The 5,070-nt window shown below is 44.2% G+C and overlaps 1 protein-coding gene across 9 annotated transcripts in view; it reads right to left on the bottom strand.

Moving 5' to 3' along the window:
* Nucleotides 1-5,070, bottom strand: part of LOC116396301 (myosin-10) — a 47,307-nt gene that overhangs the window by 26,907 nt on the left and 15,330 nt on the right. The window lies entirely within an intron of this gene.

Here is a 5,070-nt window from a genome sequence, read left to right as displayed (position 1 = left end):
ACACACACACACACACACACACACACACACACACACACACACACACAGCACACACACACACACACACACACACACACACACCAGTTTGCCCTCTTTATACTGTTCATTTGACCTTCTATTCCTCCATGGACATGCATCACCTCCACATCTAAACCCCTCCAGCTCTTTCCCTGATAGACAATCATGCCTTTAATCTACCATCACCTTTGTGATTGTATTCTTCTGTGAGGTCACACAACATAAAGTAGATACGAGCCCCTTTCAGCCAGTTCAAGGTGGGACTGTTATTCTGTGTGAAAGGAGGGCTCGTAATGTTCACTTTCCAGAACCAACAGAAACTTTTGTAAATGAGTCCTCTCAGTGACAGGCTGGTAATTATAAAGACACGTTCTTTGTTTAAACATTTATTTTGAATCATACTTTGTGTCATCTTGCTGTGTTGTTGATCCTTTTTTGTTCAAATTCCCTTTTCACGGTCTAACGTGTGCTGTTTGAGTGGGCGAGTGCGTGGATCCATCCAGCTCCCACCCGTGGCCCTCTTGGCAGCCGCTGCTTCCTCGATCACCACAGCAACTAACTGCTGGGTCATATTTACCCAGGAGGCCATGCTGGCATCGGCGTAGGTGGACGCAATCAAACTGAATGGGCTCTTCCCTTCCAGTAGCTCATTACTGCCTCACTAAATCTTTACCCCCTTCCTCTCTGTTGCTCTCATTTCCTTTTCCCTCCTCCTCCTCCTGTGAACGGTGGAAAGCCAGATTACACGGACCGCTACAGAGCCGGAGCTTTACTGGAAGCAAAAGCACTTTTCCACACCAACACATGTTTATAATTTCATCACCTCATCAGAACTTTGAGCGGCACCGTTATTTCCTCCGCAACAACTCACAGCCAATCATTTAGGCAACGTTAACGCGAGATGGAAATAAGTTGGCCCTATCATTCATCAAGATTAGGTGAGACCACAGCTCACATCTCTGTTTGGATACGAGGCTAAGTACAAATCTAAATGACAGCACAGGAAAAGGCAGCCTTCAGACCGATCAGTATTGCCCCCACGGTTCACCGAAGGTTGAAATACTTCACTTATTTTCTACTGATGAAGCAGTCAGTCCCGTAAAGTGACCCTTATTTCCTCAGCTTGTTGTAAATGTGATCTTATCAAATCAAATCGGCTGAAAACACATTCAAAGCATGCGTGCACTGCATTCATTAAGACGTTCACACAAACGACGAAACTTTGTGTACTTCTTATCCAATTTTGCACTCCAATCAATTCAAACAACTGCACACAGTCGTTCTCGTGGGTGCACAAAACCAAATCTCACTTTAGAACAGCAGGGTTCCCTTTGCTGCTCACATTTTATCCCCCACGAGGATTAAAAAAAACTAAAAACAACCTCATTCTTCACATTCCAGAGCAACCCCCCCCTCTCCCTCCATCGCCACAAAAGACCCAATCGTTACAATAACCCCCCCGTTATCGACCTCATTTAACCTCAGTGTCCCCCTCCTGACTGTACCTCTCAGATTATTGTTCTCTTTTAATACCCATACATGTAATCTACTGTAAACTATTCACACCTTCCGTCTATGGAGTTTCCCATTCATAGTAAATAAATAGATTCTTTATTCGCCATCGGCCAAAAGATTGGGACGATACACGGTATTCTCAGAGCTCTACATGGTCGAGAAAGCATGTTACACAAAGCAAAGCACTGCTGTCCGCCTTAGAAAATGATCAGCGATAATGTGGACTGTAAACGATTTGTAGTTATTGGGCAAAATCATGCAAAAAGAACAGCACAGTCAGCGTAACAGCAATTCTTTTCACGGTTTTAACGAGTCTAACGGGTCTAACTAAACCACCAAACACGTTCTCCCCCCCCCCCCCCATCCTCAAACCCCAGTGTTCAAAAACATTCCTCACACAAGTATCATAATTATGTCCATTTATTGTCAATGGTCCTCAGCAATATGGCTCCAGTTCAATGCAGTTGGACCCAAAGTCTAACCCACTAATTGCCCTCCTAATTGTTGCAAATTGCTGGTTCAATGTTGAGTCCGTGCATCAGCCAGCTGTCAAACAATCCATAATTACATTCACACGTATGCTCATTAATCTCATGCCTGTGATAACATGGGCAAAGATAGCGAAAAGGAAAAGTTGACAACCGCCCCCTATAAATGTATTATTTATTCAAGTACAGAGGAACTCGCTGACCACTCCATGTCCATGCATAATTTAAAGAATTTTGCAGATTAAAGAAAAAAAAATGGAACTTTTTGATCAAGAACAAGCGGCTCTAAATGAAACAAAAAGTGGTACAAAAATGGGAGTTTGCTTGAATTGCCTGATTTTCAATCTTTTTGGATCTTTGGATGCAACACATTTTTTCCACATTGGGGCTCAAGCTCTCACAATATGCTTCATAAAAGAAGTCGTTAAAACGCAACTGCACACAATGAAAATTCTAGCGTCATGGCAACCGCTTCACACACATAAGAAGTCCCGAGTGACGGCCAGTGAGCCGCTCTCTCGTGAACTGCTGCCGTACGTGGTGAGGATCACCCGCAATTACACACAGACACTCGTGCACACGCGGCTCCCTCCACACAGGAGAGTACGGTGATTGTGATTGTGTTAGTGCAGAGATAATAGAAAACTGGAGGCCTGCTTCCTCATGAAAGCCTAGAGCTGAGGACGCAATCCAGAGCTACTCGAAAGCAGAGGAACAAAGCTCTAAGTGTGTGTGTGTGTGTGTGTGTGTTTGACAGAGCTCCTTCACATTCCCAGACAGCGGAAGTAGCAACTGGGAAGTGTTCTGGTCTGTGGATACCTGCAGTGTTTCACTGTCACATCGAAGCTCACGGACAATTATGATAAGACGCAAATTAAACACGGTTAAGTGGAGGGCTGAAGAAGAGTAATATGCTACAGCCTCCAACAGCAGTTTGGATAAGATAAACAGACTTAAGAAGCAATAAGTCCTCCAACAGTAATACTTCATCTATCGTGTGGAGCGAAGTAAAGGAGAACGTAGGCTAAATGTGGACATTAAAGTATCAGGATAAATATCTTTTTGTATTTACAGTACTTAGTGCAAAGCAATAAAACATGATAGATGCTTGAGTGTACACAAAACTACCAAAAACTAGCTATTTAGTTCATTGTTAACGGGGTTCTCCGATTTAGTTTTGTGCTACTTTAAGTTGGATGTCTCACAACAGACAGAATAAAAAACAATCGGGTCAAAACCTAAACAGCCAAGATTGAGACATTCTCACTCTAAATCCCTAGTATGGGTTAAGCTCCAAGAATGCTGGATCCTACATTTCCCATAATGCAGCTCAATAGCACCCAACGCCTCCTCAATTCCCATGCATTTTGTTTAGCAGCTCAGCCAATGACTGATGTCAAAAACGAATCAGAACTCCGATTCCTTCTGTCATTTCCCTCCACTCACTCTGCTTTGTCCCGTCTGTCGTTTATGAAGCAGCATTATAAAACCCAGAGATTTGAACATTTGGTTCAATTTGAGACATTTCCATTCACAAAGACTCGCCTTTGCCTCAGGTCACGCTGCCCAAAACGAAAGTTTAATCACGTCTTTGCATGGAATCGCGTTGTGTCTACAATTCACTTTGCACAAACAGCTTAAAAGCCATAGAAGATATTGTGCAGCTGTTTGGTGGAGTGTCCCTTTAAATTGAACTGCAAATACATCATTCACTTTTCTCAAGGGTACTTTGACGTCACAAGACTTTTATTCTTATTAGAATAAATAAGTTTCACACTGACAATGTCGCCTACAGAATTGAATAGATGGGATATAAAGATGAGAATACAAGAACTGTGAAATCTCTCATCACAACAGTGCGGGTCCTCTGCTCAACGAGCACAGAATGAGGTCAGTAGCGATCTGTACCAAACTGTTGAGTGTCAGCAGTGAAAAGTTTAATAATCAGTCTATTTACAATATCAGCGGAGGAAAACAACAGCAACACTAACAGATACTTTGGCTCAAAGTTAAAACTCTTTTCAATTAGTACAAAGTACTTTTCTGTACATATGGCCATTTGCCACCGCTGAGTGACTAAACAGCTCAACTGCGTTAGTCACTGTAATGCTGTTCAACCAGCTGCCAGTGAGGCATTCATGAGCCTACGAACAGAAGGGCAGACAGCCCCATGAGCTGACTGGCCGTGTGTGTGTGTGTGTGTGTGTGTGTGTGTGTGTGTGCTGGAATTCAGATACCCCTGGTTTCCCTCCCCTCCTATCGGCACCGGGGCCTCTTGGGTGTGGAACAGGCGTTGTTTTCAGCAGGCTGCCGTCGCAACAGAAGTGACATTAAGGGAAAACGGGGGGCGAGTGTGGTGGTGGTGGTGGGGGGCTCAGATCATGTCTGTTTTTTGATGACTATTACCTTGTGTGTTTCATCATGAACCGTAAATAATACACTCTCCCTTTGTGCCAGTCGGTGACAAAAAAAAAAAAAAAAAAAAAAAAAATCAAGCAACAATGCTGACTATGCAGCATTTTCAGACATGAACAAATGGGTGGGGGCCGTCCTAAATCCCACTGCCAGTCACAGGAAGTTCCCCTGTGCATCTGGCACTTGTGGATACTTCCCAGGACAGGGAAGAGTGTAGGGATGGTTTAGGGATGTGGCCAGCCAGACAGGACGAGAGGGGTGTGCTGGGAAGGGACCAGATAGGAGCAATGAAAAAGGGAAAATGGAGATAGCAGAGGGACAGCTCATAGGGGCAAAATGGTGAAAACAGAGGACAGTTATGAGAGCGGAGCAGCTATAAATAAGATCACGTCACCCGCTGACATACTTGCAGAAGAAATCCTAAGTGTGTCACAGTACTTCTGATTTCGGGATAGTGATGTCAGTTGGCAGCTGAGATCACAGGCTGAAATAGACCCACAGCGTGGGTTTGTGAATGGCCCCACCCTCTCGGAAATGACAGCAGTGAGGGACCACCTGAGGGAGTGCGAGGGTACAGAGAAGATCCAACACACACACACACACACACACACACACACACACACACACACACACA

This window comes from Anarrhichthys ocellatus, unplaced genomic scaffold (assembly GCF_004355925.1).
Source record: "Anarrhichthys ocellatus isolate YVR2014 unplaced genomic scaffold, GSC_Weel_1.0 scaffold55, whole genome shotgun sequence".
Lineage (NCBI taxonomy): Eukaryota > Metazoa > Chordata > Actinopteri > Perciformes > Anarhichadidae > Anarrhichthys > Anarrhichthys ocellatus.
The sequence above is the reverse complement of the archived record's forward strand: the minus strand, read 5'-3'. Positions and strand labels throughout refer to the sequence as shown.